General features: G+C 32.4%; 1 protein-coding gene across 4 annotated transcripts in view; it reads left to right on the top strand.

Annotated features, from left to right (window-relative positions):
- LOC123006967 (lachesin) overlaps positions 1 to 18,663 on the top strand; it is a 108,502-nt gene that overhangs the window by 67,005 nt on the left and 22,834 nt on the right. The window lies entirely within an intron of this gene.

Genomic DNA, 18,663 nt, shown 5'->3' on the forward strand with positions numbered 1-18,663 from the left:
CCCCTCTTAAATAAATCTGCAACCTAAGATACGTATAACAGGCAAAACCAAATAGTGTTATACTACAAGTTTGTTTCACTTGTTATACAGTTTACTGAGGTAATATTGATCATTGGAGAAAGGTCATTTATAAACTTGATTATACTAACAGTTTCTTAGTTTCGGAGTTCTGACAGGAAACTTCCCCACACCGTGTTTTATAAAGGTACCAAAAATTATTTTCCCAAAACTTTACTCATTAACGAACTTCTTTCACATTAGAAAATTGGAAATCGTTTACTCTGTATTATTCCCATAAATTAACTTTCTATTTAAGAACTGATATTGCTTCAATAAGTTTTTATACGAAGCGGATCCGAGGACTATCACATAAAATATATAATAAACTGGGAAGCAAGTGAATTAATAATAATTTGTTGCATTTACTGCGACGCTTTGGCAATATTATCAATTAATTAATTGCAGCTTTTGAATGAAAAATGTCTGAGATGGATTTACAGGAATTTTGCAATTTAAATCCTTTAATCCGGGTTTCAAAGTAGGTGTTTTCAGTAGATAATGTCATTATTTTACTGATGATTGCAAAATAAAAACACGGTGTTGGCTTTTGGCACGTTTCATTTTAACTCATTTCGTGTCAGTATTTCGCTTTTGCGCGAAAATAAAATCCAGTTAAAAGCTGAATCGAGCTTGTGAGCGTGAAAAAAAAATGGAAAGTCTCTCAGTTCCAATTAATTTTTTGATGATTAAGGCTTTGATGGCTTTAGCATTTTTCAGAGCGATGAATTATTTACTTGTCAGTGTTTCTAGCAAGTCGCGAGCAATTGTGGATGTTTTATCGATTTCCGGCAGTGTACAAAATGTATAATGTTGGTCGTTTACAAGTCATAAAATTTAATGCGCGATATTTCCACGTATAAATTCGGTTTTATGCGGTCCTAGTTGGCGCGCCCCACTTCGCTGATGCACCATGTATGATCAAGTCGGCTAGGGATAAACAATTCCCATAAAGTGAAACAATTGCTGCGAATCTCCATTAGCCTCGCCGACTCTGATGATGTATGAAATATATGTGTAGATAATGGCGGCCCTCAATCCACCAGAATGCAATATGCATGACTGCCGTGATTTACGACCTTTCATTCGAGCTGATGTTGATCGCCATTGTGAAAAGCTTATGTCGCCATTCTCTTCTGTTATTGGTCTGTTATAATTTTCTACTCGGCTTTAAACAAATCTGATGACCGCAATGCTTTGACAAATTGAATTCGTAAATTGATTTTTTTCACAACACAACGGAAGTACTCGCAACGCTCACGTAACGCAAATACGCATTCAAATTCACTTATGTAATATTTATCACGACTATTTGCATATCACATATCTACAGGATTTTATTTGGCCTAAAAATGTTTAATTTATCTCCATTTCTACCAACATGTCTCCCCCATATCTAACTAGCAACCATTTTTTTTCTCCACACCCGTGTTATACAAACAGAGTGTTAAAAAAAGATTGTAAAACATTTAAGGAGGTAATAAACAAAAAAGTCTTAATACAAAGTAACGGTCTCGGATATATTAAATGTGAAAATTTTTAGAATTTTCACTTATAAACTATTCTTTTTTGTTTGAACAGATTGCAAATGAATGTTTCAAAAAACCAATAATTTTGGATATTTTCGAAACCGTTACTTTACGGACCCATGTTTATTAAGACTGTTTTGTGTGTTTTGGTCCATACTATTACCTCCTGAAATATTTCACAATCTTTTTTTAACACAGGCTAGATTATAAAAACGCCTCAAGCCATAATTACATTATTTTTAAAGACGTTACAAACTTCTTTAATAAAAGTTTGAACAGTTTTTTGTTATCAATCCTTTGCTTGTCTTAGATAAAATAAATAAAAATATTCTATTTTTTCCACAGCCTAGTTTATTTAATTTTCAAATTGCTTAAAATCAAAAGTTAGTGATAAATAAGTAAGTGAGCTTTTTGAAAGACAATGTAATGAGGAATCCAAGAATAATAAAATATACAGGCACTTAAAAACTGAAATTGATGTCACTTCCGGTGAAACAAGAAGCAGCATTGATTGAGCATCTATACCAAACAATAGATGACAAGAAACTGTTCAACTTTATTCCAAGAAGTATTGTCAATCTTTAAAAATTATCGAGTTATGGCTTGGGGCGTTTTTCATAATCCAGTCTGAATACAGTATGAAACCAACTCTCAAATGGTGATAAAACACTCTCAGCTAAGCATAAGAATAAATGCAGATTTTTTTTATCAAGTTTTGGATTCTGAGAAAAAACGAAAAAAACAGAAGTGACAGAACTGACAATTTCTATATTACTATGTGGCACTACTATGTTTAATAGTAAACATATATACTGGATGATTCAAAAGTGTCGGACCAATTCTCGAACACTTTCAGCTAAGCATAAGAATAATTTCTGATTTTTTTTCTAGCTTTTTTTTAAAAAAAAAACACAACTGTCAATTTCCATATTATTATGTAGACATCTTAGCTCTTTTGTTTCCAATGTTGACGGATTTAATTTATTGTTGAATTACCTATTTTGTTAAATATTTTGTTCACCGTAAGACACAAATTGGTATATTTTCAAAAGGTATCTGTTTACTGTTGCAAGGTTTGTCATTTCTTCTACCTAAATTCAAGAATACCCAAAGATCTAACCTTTAAGGTTGTCAAAAAAAAAAGCTCAAAAAAATTTTTGTCATGAGAACTTTTACTCATTGATATTCTTTATCACCACCCAAGAAATGGTCCAAAACTTTTGAATCACTCAGTATACTATTTTTAGGGGAGAAGTAAGCTTTGGTGATATATTTTGTCAAAATGTAGAAGTACAGTACGGAAACACACAAGTCAGAAGTAATGAAAGATTTTATGACGAGAGTAAAATTACGTTGTAAGTGGCACATTATTAAACCGAGGTTCATCGTCAAATTACCATAAATGTCCAATCTCGTTGTGGAATTAATAGTGAAATAAAAATCAAGTAAACTGTTTGAAATAGAGATCTAAGTGATTGAATTTGTTTTTGTGCTTTTCACTTCAGTGATATGAATAGTGAGAAAGCTGGTTTTTCTGTGTTTGATTTAATTAGAATAATGAAGTTATTGATTTGTTCAAGTGTTAGTTGTGAAGATTTTCGGTTTTCTGGTGTTGGGATTGTTATCCTATTTCTCCATAATTGTGTTAGCCGAGTCGTAAATTTACAGAATTATCCTCTCAGTTGAGGTTCAAACAATTTCCCACACGCCAGTGTTGTTTTACATTTTCCGAAGAAATAACTAGTTTGAGTGTCTAATTGCTTATAGCAATTATAAGGACGTTTATTTGCCAAGATCTTACTCTAGAGCGACTAATTTAGACACTCTACAATTGAAATGCAAATCAAGACGGGTATAAAACCCGGAATTATTACACAATTACTTTTTACTCCCTAATAAAAAATCTCGCTAGTAAATTTTGTTCGATCTGGTGTGGTAGTGGTTTTAATTGCGTCTTTGGTTACAAGAGAATTAGAGTAGCGTTACCTTAAGTTATAAATAACAATGGCAGTATTAGCGTATTATACACCTTGAGACTTTGCAGGATTACCAATGAGTCTTTTGCGTGCAGGATAATCCTGCAGCTTTTGTACGAGGACAATACTCCTTTCAATCTTCAGGTCATGCTTGGTAGGCGTCGCTCGACATTCTCTGGATTCATATTCAGATCGGTACACATACATTGGCATCCGTTTATGCTAATAACACTTTTATCGACTTTTCATAACCCCCTTAGGTCGCAAAGAATTCATTTATAACTTGTCATAATATCAGAAGAATGCAAAGAAATACCGTAAAAGATATTTGTCTTGCCAAAATAGGGCTAATAAAAATTCCATCGGCCTCTATTTAGCCGAAGGGCATTAATCCGACATTTGCACTTCAAATGATAGTTTTGCATAACTTACGGATTACAACTGCGAGGATCGCAAACTATTGCAAATTTCACCTCCTCTGGGACAACAGTTAAAAGCACCGACGCTTTGCAGCGATAGGAAATGTTTCAGTATTATTAAAACGGTAAATGAGCGAAAATATGATATTGAAACGTTCTTGGGTAAAGTCGGATTCGTGTTGATTTCGAGCGACGATTGCTTAACCTTACACGAACCGGTGATTTATTTGTAGTGCTTTGTTTGATCAATAAAAGATTTATTAGTTTACTTAATTTCAGTTTTTTACCAAAATGCCGCTCCATTGTGGTTGTATGCCTCATCTCGGCATATGTGTATTCTGCAAAGTTTACGTTTTCAGGAAATTAAATCATTTATCTGACGTTGACGATAATACCGGCTTGCAAGTTGCACCTCTCAAATATCTCAGCTTAGCGGTAACGACACGAAGGCAATTTAGTCTGTAATAATCAAAACCGATATTCATTCGGAATTAGGAACGTTATCGCTGCAATATTAGAGTCATATATTTGAGAAATAGTCTGGTATTTAAACCTTATCGTCAAGCTCAATAAACCCATCGATTATCCCCACAATTCATTGAATTTTGCTAAACTAGGCACTTGGACAGGCGCTTTCTGGCTGAAAAAGCCGCGACAAAATTACCTCCCACTGTTCTTCTCATTTTTTGCAAGCTTTCTCATTTTCTTTTCAGACCGATTTTATATCACGATTTGATCTGATGAATATTAATGGGTTTGTAATTTATCACTCGAGGGTATTTTTTGTCTTAAAAAAGTGTATTAATCGCGAAGTAATCGTCCAACTCCTTTAATATTTCACGTCGGAAAAGTCTAGCGTTAACCAGATGTTACTCGCCACCTGGGGATAAATGAAGTGCTCTTTCCTAATTCGATAAATTACGACGGTTTCTTGGGTAAACGGTTTCACGTCATGGATTTACTTAGATAACAATACATTTCCCACACACAAATTATTTTACAAATTCCGGAATTATTTCGGCGAAAAAGTACGAAAAGAAATCACGATTTATAGCCTGGAAAGCACAAATTTATAATTTACGGTCCTGATTCGCTCCTCGAAACTTATTTACGTAAACAGGAATGAGAACGCTGGCTTGTAATTATTTTCATATTTCACAATGAAACGCAACAAAAAAGAAACTGAAAAAATTTAAGACAGTCATGTACGTGTTTACATTATTAAGCATTTATTTAAACTCAAATCTACTTAATTTTTGTCGAATTTATGTCAAGTGTATAGATTTGCCCGGCGCATCCACCATTTTTGTCGATTTAATTTGCACAAATTTCAATACTTTAAAGATAGCATTTCAATTCCTATATTTCGTAGCTAAATCCTCTATCATCTATCAACTGCTATTCAAGTTGGAGAAATCAATCCAACTTATAAACTTACCTTCACGCAATGCCAACCTCCTGACTAACAGCTTAATCGAATAACGGGAGTTTTCCGATATCAGGTTGAGATGAATTTCCGTCGAGATATGAATTTATTATGTTGTGAGTGTTTGTTGACTGCAATTAAAATAAATAATTGTTTTGGCGTTTTGTTCGATAAGAATTGTTAATGGAGTGCCATCAACAAACCTCTGCAAAATAATAAATGTGTTTTCGAATCTGTAGTGAAAACAAAACGATAACAAATCAGTGCTTGAAACAAACTCCACTGACGACAAATTTACATTTTACATTGATAAAGTGTTATCACTGCAAAAATGTTCGTCGGTTATACGAGTATAATGCGCTTGAATCGAAAATATTGTTCTATTTAAATTGAAAAACTCTGTTAACGAGTATGGGAGAAATAATTTATTCGTCGGCAACTTTGTTGTAAAGAGTTTTATCATAATTGATTAAAGCATCTGTATTCCTATAACGAATTGAGCATTCGGATGAATTTTACATAAAATCAATGAGCAAATTTGATATTACAATACACGCTTCACGACTGAAATATAAATGTAATAATTATTTTCATTGTCGGGTTTTACCTCCGACGTATAATAAAACATCTGTGGTCATGCAGTTGGTAATTTTACATTAAAATATAAAACATGGTTTGGAATTTTTAATCGAGGCAAACGAAATGTAGGCACTTTGGCACGCTGCCTGTGAATAAATCTTAATTGCAGTAGGATCATGAAGTTGGGGGTACTTTATAGTCTTGGTACCGAATTCAGGGCGACGCATTTGTTAGCGACCTAAATAAATCTCTCCTTTTTACGGGTTTAGAGAAAAGGGCAATTCGCCTGCAAATGTAATGCTTTTATTCATGTTTCTGTATTTGGTGTCAATAAAGGTAATAATCGAAGAATACATTTTCCAGTCACGAAGTGACGCGCCTAACTTTCCTCATAAAGAAAATATCCAATCTGAATTAAACATGAAAGGCGTTTTGAAAAGACCGGCCACCAATTCTAAGAGAGATTTATTCGAGGAGATTTATAAGTTTACTGAGTCATCCGCCCTCTAAGACAAGACATATTTATATTTTTATCTGTGTAACAAACGGTTGAGAAATACGAGATATCTGTCGAAATGTGGACGGTTCTAAGCCCTTGCTTATGATTTATGCCCCTGCTCTGCCGAGATATAATTCTCAATCCTGGTCCTAGATCAACATCGAGATGCTGGATCAAAGCACAATGCGATTCTAATATAAAAAAGACTCGTAAATCTGAAAGGCAATTATTCCAACAGCTCGCCTATTTACTGACACTTTCTACATGGAACATCAATCAATCTATTACGGTTCGGCTGATGTCTTTGCCATTATTGCTACTCCTCTCCTTCCATTTCCCTTATTACACAGATATGAGATTTTAAATCGCTTGCAGATTATTGATTCGGACTCTAACCCGATTCGCGCTTTTTATCTCTACCAGAATCTCCAACGAATCACATTATGGCCCAAAACCCCAACGACCAACGAGAAACACACATAGTTTGAATTTGCTCACTAATGTATAAAAAATATAATGTAAAATTACCAAATATTATTTTTTTTACCATGGGTTAATTTTTTATATTTTGTGATACTTAGTAACATATCTAGATTAAAATCACTTAAAAAAAGTAACATTATTTGTCAATAGTATTAAATGTTACATTCAAAAGCAAACTATTTCTTTATAATAAACTGTAATATTTCACTTACTTTCAAAACAGTTTAGTAGATGCTGTAAAATTAATAAAAAGCTTAAAATGGGCAGTTTAAAACACATATCAAAAAACTCTTTTACCACCTAATGCTACTTACTTAAAATTTGCATCAAATTGCAGCCACTAGAAAATACTATTATCAAAGATTTGTCCTTGAAAGAAGTCCCGCTGACAAGAAAAAAAATAAAATTGTTAAAAGTGACTGAAAATGGGCGGCTAAACAAAATAGTTGTACAAAATGATACTTGAAAACGTTAAGCAAGACATTACGTCAAAATTTTAACACATAATCAACTTATTCCTGCTGATTTAGACGAGGAGTTTAAAATTATTTTTTGTCTGGAGGTAATCTTATTAATCCAACTTTTTAAGTTGTCTACATATTTTAAATTTTATAAAAATCTTTTGGCAAATAACAGAGATTAGACCCGAAAGTATTACGTGAAACGACCTGTAAGTATAAAATATTGTTTAGCATTAGGTGTTTTGAACCTTATCTATTAACGATTTTAAATCTTGTTTATTGTTGCAAAAAAAATATCCTACAAATAACTAAAACAAAAAACTTTAATATTTTAATGCATCCATTAGGAACACAAAATGTTAAAAGGCTATATTTTTCCTTTTTTTTTAATCTTCTTATATTACATATGCAAAACGTTGTTGTAACAACAGAAAGTTCAGACCAATAATTTTTAATTAAATGTTTTATTAAGTAGTGAATTGGTATTAATTTTAATAAGAGTAATAACAGAAATTAGTGACAAAAGTACTATAAGACTATGAACGTAATGATTACATTATTAAATAGAAAAAATATGAAGTTATAAAATTTTTAATTGTCTTTGTTTCTTAGATTTTTAAACGTCATAAATGTTATAAAAACCATAACCACTAAGTGAAAAAAATTAAATATTGTTTCCTAATGTTGCGGTTAATATACCCACGTTCTTGTATTCATAAAATACGTCCTCAATCACAACGTAAGTACATAAAATACTCTAATTTGGGCATTTTGTCAATTTTGACAATTTTCTTTACAACAATTTTTGAATTTAGTAAAATCTCTGATTCAATATTGGCGTCGGAAGAAATGTTGAAGGCAACACCAGTCTTTTAGTTTAAGAATCTTATTGTCTTAAAAGCCATAAAATATTGTAAAATAACCAAACTTTGTAAAAAAGTTACTACAAATTGCTACAAAAACTTGAAAACACATGTGATTGGCTTTCGCTAAATGTTGAATGTGTAGAAATGAGGGTTTGTTTGTGTAACCTAACACTGTTCATGTTTGATCAAATAGTCTTAACATGACACAATCAATGCCACCACATCAGTACGTTTGTTCTGGTGGCAACAAATTTAGTGTAACATGAAACGTAAACATTTCTTGTATCCGTGTTTAAAATTCAAAGTTTGTAAATGAATCAAACAAATCAAAGAGTTTTCGTGTTGATGGTGTGAGGAAGAGTAACTCAAACCGGCGTGAAGCCGTAACGATTTATTAGTGTAGAAAACTAACAGCGGAAAAGTGACGCGTTGTAGTGCACCGGAAATCCTGCAAATCGATGAAGGGCAAAATCCTCCTCATCTAACGGCCGCTGCGGCTTAACAAAAACCTCCTCTCAGGGGGCGGGCAACCGCGACGCAATTAATTTGGTCTTAGGTCCATTCCGGAGCACCACATCGGTCCAGTTTAGTTATCCTGAAGGTTGCTTTCGGCTACGCCTTTTTACGGCGATGGCCGCGTGATTTTTCCCCGAGATACCTCCGGATTACGATAAATTGTTAATCAGTGTTAACGATTCATAAAAGTTTAAGATGTTAATTTTGGAAATATGAAATCAGTTCATTAGTATACATGCAAAGCGAGATTAACTTTTTTACTTAATTATGAGGGAAATTTAAAAAAGGCGGTCGAATTTGCAATTTAAATTAGCACACAGATAAAGATTTCATGATGCTAATAACTCAAATCTGATTAAGGAATTCCTTACTAATTTCGGTACGAAAATGGATTAGTTTTGTTTATCTATAAATATTTTTCAAGGGAGAGGAAAAAGGGGTGAACTGGTTAATATTCATGCAGAAAGGAAGTCTAATGAATCATTCAAGCGCCCGTCAAGTACACAATATAAATTTCAATTTACTCAATCTATGACAAAATTTATTGTGAGTCTTTTGATATTGGTTATATATTGGGTTTATGTTGATGAGGAAGGCGACATTCAGAAAGGGCGAAAATTTATAGGCCAGTTCACAATATCTAACATCGACTTTTGCCTCTACCAACTTCTCCAATATATTACTTCAACTCTTACATATACATTATCCACCAAATTTCAGATTTAACGCAATGCCATAACGCTAAAATAAAATTACCATCGACAGCCTGTCTATTTTCACACAAATTGCCCATCAAAACAGAAATAGATACACGATTTCCGATTCCACTCCACACGCACACGAAACCACTTTATTACTTTTCAACAAAATTCAATTTTATTATCTGACACAAAGCAGAAATTTTTAATTAACTACATGTCACGTTTATCCAGCAATTTTTCAAATATTTTTAAACTAATTGCGAGAGTATTGGCTTCAAATCCGAAATACTACTTCTAAATTAGAGCACCAGGAAGGGTTTCAATAATTCGCTTTGGTTTCATCTCCACCCTAATTAGGAGGCTGTAATATCAACATTTCATCCATTGTTTCGCTGCTGACTCATTCACAGATGTGTTGCGTTAATGACCTAAATCCAATAAACCCAACGAAGTACAAAATTAACCTCTAATCTAGCAAAACCAAGACGAAATCGATATTGAAAATTGCCACTTTTTCCGCATTCTAAATTGCCGTACAAGTTAAGAAGCAGATAATGAGTTATCAAAGTATATTAAACAAGGCCACATTAAGCTGGGCCTAATCTAATGGAAGAGCGACTTTTGTAAATTTGGTGTCAGGGGCGATAACGGAACTCTGATTGCTCCCCTACCAGAGCATCCACGTACTAAATTCAGTTTAAAGTGTTGTCACGATAAGGCTTTATAAATATCCTCGTTAAGTTAATTCTTTGAAGCAAAACGAACATTCACTTAACTCCACTTGAAGAATTTTTCGAATACGAATGCTCCGTCCATGCAGAAATCGACTCTCTCTCTCAATGTTTTGAGTCAGCAAACGCAAATTGTCTTTATCTGGTGTTAGATCAGGGTCGGAGAACAGATGGGTTAACATCGTCGATGCCTTAAGCGTGTAATTACCATGGTCTTTATGGGCACGTACGACCTGTTTGATTTGCAGTCGTAATAAAGGGTGGGAGCACCATTGGCTCGGTAAACTTCACTGTTAATCGAAGCGTTTAATAAGATTCGAACGCCACTATTATTTAGATGTATGCGCTAAATTGCCCACTGATTGTAGATCGCCTCGATTGAATGTCAATAGGGACCTTACGTTTCACCAGCTACAGAATAGGAATTATTATTATTGGTGTATGATGGGCGGACCAAATTTAATTTAACTTGAGCGAAACCTGACCGAGAATTGGGTCATAAAATATCTAATGTGCAACATAGGTTAATTAAAATTTAATATAAAAAATTAGACAGCTTTGACTTAAAATCTGATAATAAGCTTTTTAATAATCTAGCTAAAAAAATGAGAAACCAACATTAATGAACACTTTTAATTTGAGTTTTTTAATTTGTATAAATCTAAGGTGTTTTTGTAATATCCACCGTTCAAAAATAAATTTAAATAAAAATAATAACTAATTGTCTCAGTTTGATTCAAAAGTAACTACTTAAAGTTCAAAATCTCGCAATCGAACCGTTTTAAAACTTTTCTATTTTATAGAGAAATTGCATTCGAAAACAATCACTTTTAACTCTCATTGTTTCCGATTTTTGTAAATTTGAGATATGTTATAAAAAACATAAAAATAAAAAACACGTATTTACCGTTTCTGTTTTTTTTTATTTATGTTGGAAAAACAGAGCTGTACAAGTGTTAAGTACTTTGTAGTAGTAAAAAATTATACCTCAAAAACAAACCAACATATTAAAACATTTTTTTAAATTACAGATATAAATAGGTACACTACGGACGTTAATGAAATGTGTCCGCAAAATTTGTTATTGACAAATAATTTAGATGTATTGATAAAAGAACTTTAATAAACAATTACGCAGAATTTTAGAATTCTAAAAAAAATCATATAAAAATTCTTAATTTTTTTACCACACAAATCACACAAATTTCAAGTCGGACATTTAGAAAATGCCTGAATAAAGTTTTTTAATGGCGACATGAAGCCCGGTCCAACGAGTTAAAATAAAAAGCACAGATGTAGATAACTTTTTCAAAGAAATTACATACACTGTGTCAATTTTAAAATTTGCAATCGGCAATATCTCTCAACTGAAAAAGTTATTGAGAATTACTCAAAACCGTTTTGGTGGTTCCTAGGGGGAATCAATATAGCTTGATTCTCCCTAAAAACCACCGAAACGTTTTTGAGAGATACTCAATAACTTTTTCAGTTCTAGACATATTGCCGATTGCAAGTTATAAAATTGGGACGCTGTATAAAAAGTACATTATTTTAAGCATTTTTTTATTACCATTAAAAAATTGGAGTAGTTTCTAATTTCTAACTAAGTATAATTTCTTATTTATAATTATTATATTTAAAACATCATCATTTAAAAAAATCATTCTATAGAAGATTTTATCTTATCTTCTAAATGTTAGAATGAAAACGAGTATGTTTTTAAATTTGTTTAACTGTCTTTGCTTAACAATGATGATCTTTTCAAATAATCGCCATGTTGTTTTTATATTTACCTATTCTAACATCAGAAGATGTGAAGAAATATACCTAAGAGATACTTAGTCTTCACGGAAAAAATTTTTCAAGTACCAATATTTCGTATTTTATATATTTTACTAGAAATTGGTTTTCACTAGAATTCAGAAACTATACATTTTAATAATAGTAATAAAGAAAATGAATAAAATCCTAATTTTCACATTTAATAACCAGTCCCTAAAACTGTGTCCGAATATAAAAGATTTTATCCGATTTTTTTAAAAAGTTTAAAAACTGCGTGATTGTTCCTTTTTTTTGTTTCTACAATAAATTTTAAAATTCTTTGTTAATAACAAATTTTTAAGACACATTTAATTTACGTCGTACTGTACCTACGTCTGTCTGTCTGTTATTACAAAAAATTGTTTTTTACTATGAAGTACTAAATTTGGTATAGTCCTGTTTTTTTAACAAACATCAAAAAAATTTAAATATGTACATACATCAACATTATAAATCTCAAAATTTACAAAAATTGCAGACAATGAAATTTGAAAGTGATGAAAAGCTTAGGATTTAGTGTTCTAGATGATACATACAAAATAGTCAAACAATTTTTCAGATTTCAGCCTGCATTTAGTCAATTTTTCATAAATTTTGGCGTAAATGCAAAATAAACATAAAGCTGGTTTTAGCAATTTTCAGTAATTACTGAAAATCAAACAAATTGTTTATCGGCTTTTCTCCTAAAATTTTGCGATGAAAACACGATTTTCAATAACCTGGCAACTAGAATGGATATGTGTATAAATCGTATGGATGCGAGCTTAGAAAATAACAAAAACTTTTGAAAAAAATATAAGAAACTAGTCGATTTTTTTAATTAAGTTTTTAATATTACAAACTGTAGATGTTTTTACTTTAGAGTTGGCATTTTTAATTTTTTAAACACACCGAAGTATTGTTAGTCCCGTTTAAAAAATATTTTTTTTAATTTAGATTAAAAAATTTCTGAAATGGCTTAGGTTGTGTTCTTGGAATTGTGCTCGTTGTTAGTTTTTGATATATGTAGTTGATGTAGCTTTATTCCGACTGTCATTTTTAATCTGTTTCTGTCGCCAGTTGTCAGGTAGTGAAGTGCATCGTGTGTTAACCGAATCATGCAGTGAGGCAGTGCGTGTCTGATAGCAGTTTGGCCTAACAATGATTGGCAGTTAACCCACATTGTCGTCAATAAACGAGTCTCTGCATTGTCAACAGGCATACGATGCGATTGATTGCATCATTCCGTCGGAATATATCATTAAAAATGTAATTAACTACTTCACCGATTCACTGGATCTATTGTAGTTTGTTTGGTGGGATTTTATTTGACAGTTTTTGTTAGCTCAAATAATTATTTTAGTTAACGTCAAAGCGCATCCACCAAAACATCTAATTATGTTTGGACAACAATTGATCAACGTTGTTTAGTGCGATAATTAAATTTTCATGGAATTAGCGAATTGTTGATTTTTTCCGACAAGTGGGAATTTGATCAAATTCAGTGTCGCGGTGAGTGAATAGAATCAGAAACTTAGTTAGCGAGAAGTTTATATTTGGTACATAGACGACACCTTGAAGCAAAGCTAAAACTCTGCAACTTTATATTTGTGAAGTTGGTATTAGTTGTAAGGCCGGAAGCGACTGAAAATATAGAAAACTTCAATAACCTTCACGTAGCTTGGCATTAATTACAAAACATTCTTAAAAGTTTGTAGCGGTGACTGCAAATCTAATCAAGATGTTACGAATGCGAATTTCAAATTTCCGACTTGAATTTTGAACGTAAATAATAAATTCAAATGCGTTTTGTGCGAATTTATCCTTATTTATTCAGTGAGGCAATTTTTACATTTCGTAATTAAATTAAACGTTTGTAATCTAACCGAATGCGGTTTAGCATCCATTAGATGACCCCTGACTTGGACTTGAGAGCTTTTAAGCTACGATATGGGAAACTCAACACCGCACCATGTGTTTGAATCTGTTTTAATCATGGACGCCCCATTAATTGCCACCAATCCCCCCATTATGAGTTTCTCTTCCTATTTACCTGCATGAATAGAATACTAAACTAACCTTCCTGGGTTCAGCCGCTTTAATCTGATAGCTTTCACTTCGTTACTAACAAAAACTGTTGCACGTTCAACGCGAATTTTAACGGAGCGAGATTTCGTTTTCGAGGAGGTGCCTCGAACAATGCCGTTTCGTACACAATTCTCATCGCTTATTACGAAATTTTGTTAATTTCGTTTGGTTCGAGTCCCGAGTAACTCTTAAAACGAGTAAACAAATTATTTCAATTCTACGTTTCGCCCATTTCTCTAATCAGCATAATTATTTCCGCAGGGGAAATAACAGAAACATCCAGATAATTCTAAAAAATAATGCGCTTTTTGCAACCAAATTTACATGCTTCTGATACTTTACTCGTAATAACTGAATGAAACGAAAAATAATTCCACGACACGAAAAGCTCCATTTCCTTGCCACATGTCAGATTACACTTCTATTTTGCCAGCGCACTTGTCAACCGGAAACCAACCGGAGTGGGAGTCTTCCTCTCTTCCGGTTTCTAGCCTCAGTCACAATCCTTGCATTTTAATTTCAACGCGGGAAATGTCGCTAATGGCCAATCTTTAACTTCCACGAGACAAACGAGGAAAAAATAAGCGAGTTTCTAAAACGAAGCCCCTCATTAATCACTCCGAGCTTATGAATATCTCCGTTCCAGACAGGTGTGAGCTACAATCTTATCATTCTTTTTTCAATCCTATTTACGCATTTAATGAAAAAGTGTTTGCGATCGCTAGAAATTACAAAGGTGTCAGCGACAAGCGACGTTTTTGTGAAAAAATTCAGGTAATCGTGAGTTTCCATAATGAACCAACTAAAGTGTAATTAGAAATAATTAATATGTATTACCTACCTGTTTGAAGCTCGTATATCCTGGGAGAAATATATCCTTTCAAGTCGAGAAGACCTTGTTATTTTATTATCACTGGGAGGACGTAGAACGGTAGTTATAATTTTCCTGTTTCTTCCTCCTATTGTGTGTATCACATTAAACTTAATTATGGCGACTAGATTTATATCACGTGAAACTTTACCCCGGAATATTTCCCGATTTTACAGATTTCGTTTTTAATTAAATAAGAAAAAAATGCTTTGAGCAAAAAAGTTGAGAGGCGGAATTTATACCTTTTATTTTATGGCGTTAAATGGTTATAATAAATTCAGTAACCGGCTCGCTCACTGCTAAACAACCTCATTGAATATTTTACTCGTGGTTTTATCTAACCGTAAATTTACCCTTCTGCAAAGTTGATGCACTATGAAAATACTGATGTGGTCCTGGAACATTGTCGGCAAACTTTTCAAACTAAAAACAAACATCTGCTTTACGGCGCTAATTACGTCATAATACACGTACAAACACCCATTTTATGTTTGTCTAATTCAACGGATTTTGAATCCCGAGCCTCGAATTTTGTTATTCTTGGAGCGAACTAATGCGGATTACAAGTTGCGAAAAAAGCACTAACTAAAATAGCACAATAGTGAAAAGTTTTTGTGGTTAATGCCACAAAAGTGGGAACTTGTGTTGAAATTTGTCACGTCAAAAGCTAAACAGCATTTCTTACACAAATATTAAGACAGGTAAAAAGGAAATTATTTCGTAAACAGAGACGAGGCTGATTACACTTGGCAAACTTTGCTGCACTTCTCCTAATTATGCTGCATCTAGTGTGGTGATCTGATCGATTTGCGTGAGATGGGTAACCGGAATTTTGCAAATTCTTTTTCGCAAACATTTTCGCTCCTAAATTGCATTACGCTTCAACGTACCTATTCATAGTTTATAATAGAACGATGACTTTTGCGGAGTATGTGCATTAGGTAATCGTTTTAGCAAATTCCGCGAATTCCGGAATTGCGCTCGGAGGTGCTGTATTAATACGTTTTACGATGCGGTAACATCGTTCGTAATTATTAAACTGGTATAATTCTAATTTAACACTGTGTTGGATATTACAGTTATGAAAGTTTTAGATTATAAAGTACGTAAACAAGTTTACCTTCTTGATCAAGTGATTACACAGTGTTTAGCTGAGATATTATTGCTTCCCCAAGAACAAACAAAAAATAATTTTATTGTCATTTGCATAAATCAATAGCCGGAAGAGGAGTTTTGGAATTTTTCATGTCTTAATAAAGCCCCACGCACCGCTCCGATTTATATTCATTAGGGAAGGTTTACAGCTATTTTGTTTTGCCCCACCTGACTGACCTTTGGACCTCCTCATTTATCAAGTCCCGGGATTCCTTTCAGAGAACTGAAACTTGAAAAAATTGTCCCAACTTTCTGTTTTTTTGTTCAGAGGTGAGAGTCGTTAGACATTGTATCGATCCCCTCAAGTGTCGTTTTTGGAGGTAAGTCGAGTTTGTGAAAGAGGCTAAGAAGTGGAGCGGAAGTCCATGCACGTGATTTAAGCTATCAAAATCAATAATATGTGGGTCTTAAGTTTGTGTATTTTAGGAGAAAGCCGGTAACAAAGGCCTCGAACATTTCAATAGATCGAAGTCGCAAGACCTGAGGATTTGCTTTGATGCAATTTTTTAGCAAAGTGAATAACAAACAATGTTAAGATACAATGTCAAGAAACAAACGGGGGGGAGTTGGACAATTGTTTTTTATTAGTAAAACTTGGGGATTATTGAGGGTGAATTATAGTAGATTTTCACAAATATTACATAACCGAAAATTTCTATTCCGTGAAGCAATATGTATAATGGAATTTGCCTTAATGTGCGACGACACGCACGCTCTTGCGAAACATTTTTTAAAAAGGAGGTGAACCACAGAAAACAATGTTTAATATTTTCTTAGTTGGGCAAAACACCAATGGAATCTAGCATGGGTGCCGACTTTTCATATTTTCAATGGGTGCATAAACAAAAAACTTGATAAATTAATGGTCTTTAAAGCAATACAAATAACATAAAATGTTTTTGCAGATTTTTTATACATAGGTTAGTATAACTTGCAGGACTTGAGAACAATTATGCAAAAAAACGATTACTTTTTCTCTATTTCTCTATTTTCGCAGAATTTAATGTATTTAATTAATATTTAGAAGATTTAAAAACAATATAAAACAATATAATTTTTCGTATAGTACAAAAGAAAAAATCGATAAATAGTAAAAAAAATACAAAAGTGGTTAATGTATTATACATATGTATACAATAAAAAGTGTAAAAAAAATAGTACATAGTTCAAAGTTGCAAAATGCTACAAATTGTTGAGTTTTAAAAAATAATATACTACTGTTAAATTTGGAAACAATTAAAAAAATGCCTTTTGTTAAAAATTTTCATTAATGTCTGTAAAAATCGAGTGCTGAAAACAGCTTGGGGCTATCAACTTTTAATTAATGCAGTTAATTTGAGGTAGGTAAAATTAGGGTGTGCAAAAGCTAAATGGTCTCAAAAATTAGTCAGTATTCTTTGATTTTTTGACAAGTTTTAGAGAATATCAAAAAAACAATTTTTCAATTTTTTTTCAGGTTTAACATGCAAAATTGTAATTTTTGATAAAAATTCTACAATATTCAGAAACAATTAATTCTTTTAATTTTTTGTAAAACTTTGATCAATCGGTTCGAGAAATCAGTTTGATGATTTAAAACCGTGCAGAGTTATTGGGGTTACACTAAACTGTAAAAAAACTTAGGCATATTAGTCTCCCCATCAATATTTGTAAATACGTGGTAAATTTAATAAAACAACAAGAAAGAAACTCTTTTCTCTTTTCTTTAAATTAATGTTAGGAGTGAAAAAAATCCAGAAAATCGTAAATATGTATTCCAGTTTTTGAAACTATCTTTACATAAACATAAAAAAGCAAATCGATGCTGAATAAATAAGCAATCCAACCCATTTATTGATGTAACTAATAAAAATTTTCCCAAGTCCGTGGACCACAAAAAAGACAAAAAATTACATTTTTTTTTCTCGCTTTACTTCTTAGGATTGCCTAATAACCGTAGCTCAGAAAATCTTTTGACAAAAGATCTCAAGACAAGAAATTTGAAGCTTCAAAATATTTTTTTTCTTAATCTAAATTCGACCATTTTTTATTGAGTACAGTCTTTCAAAAATCAGCAAAAAATTTAAGAAATTCTTTTGTTTCCTTAATTTTTAAGAATAGTATATAAGGAGTTTATGTAAAATGCTTTGTCATTTGAAAGTGTTTGAGATAATAAGAAATCTTGTTTTAAGGAGTTTTTCACTAAAAAGCTCAACTTTGAATTAATTTGTAAAATGGAAAAACAAAATCTATTTTCTCAAAGGGGAAAATGGCATAATACAAAATTTAAGACATCTTTGACAGTAAAAGTGATTTTAACGAATACAACGTTACTAAAGAAAGATTAGAATATATATAAAATTTTAAATATTATTAAGAATTATTATTATTATTTTCAATGAGTGCCTGGCGCCCATTAAAAAAATTTGATACATGTAGTTGGCGCCCGTGAAATCTAGTGATTGAAAGTGTTTATTAGTTGAGCTGCAGAATTATTAGGAAAATAAATTAAAAGTGTGATTGTATC

This window comes from Tribolium madens, unplaced genomic scaffold (assembly GCF_015345945.1).
Source record: "Tribolium madens isolate multiple individuals breed KSU strain unplaced genomic scaffold, Tmad_KSU_1.1 Scaffold_3;HRSCAF=73;Tcas5.2_LG2, whole genome shotgun sequence".
NCBI classification, from domain to species: domain Eukaryota; kingdom Metazoa; phylum Arthropoda; class Insecta; order Coleoptera; family Tenebrionidae; genus Tribolium; species Tribolium madens.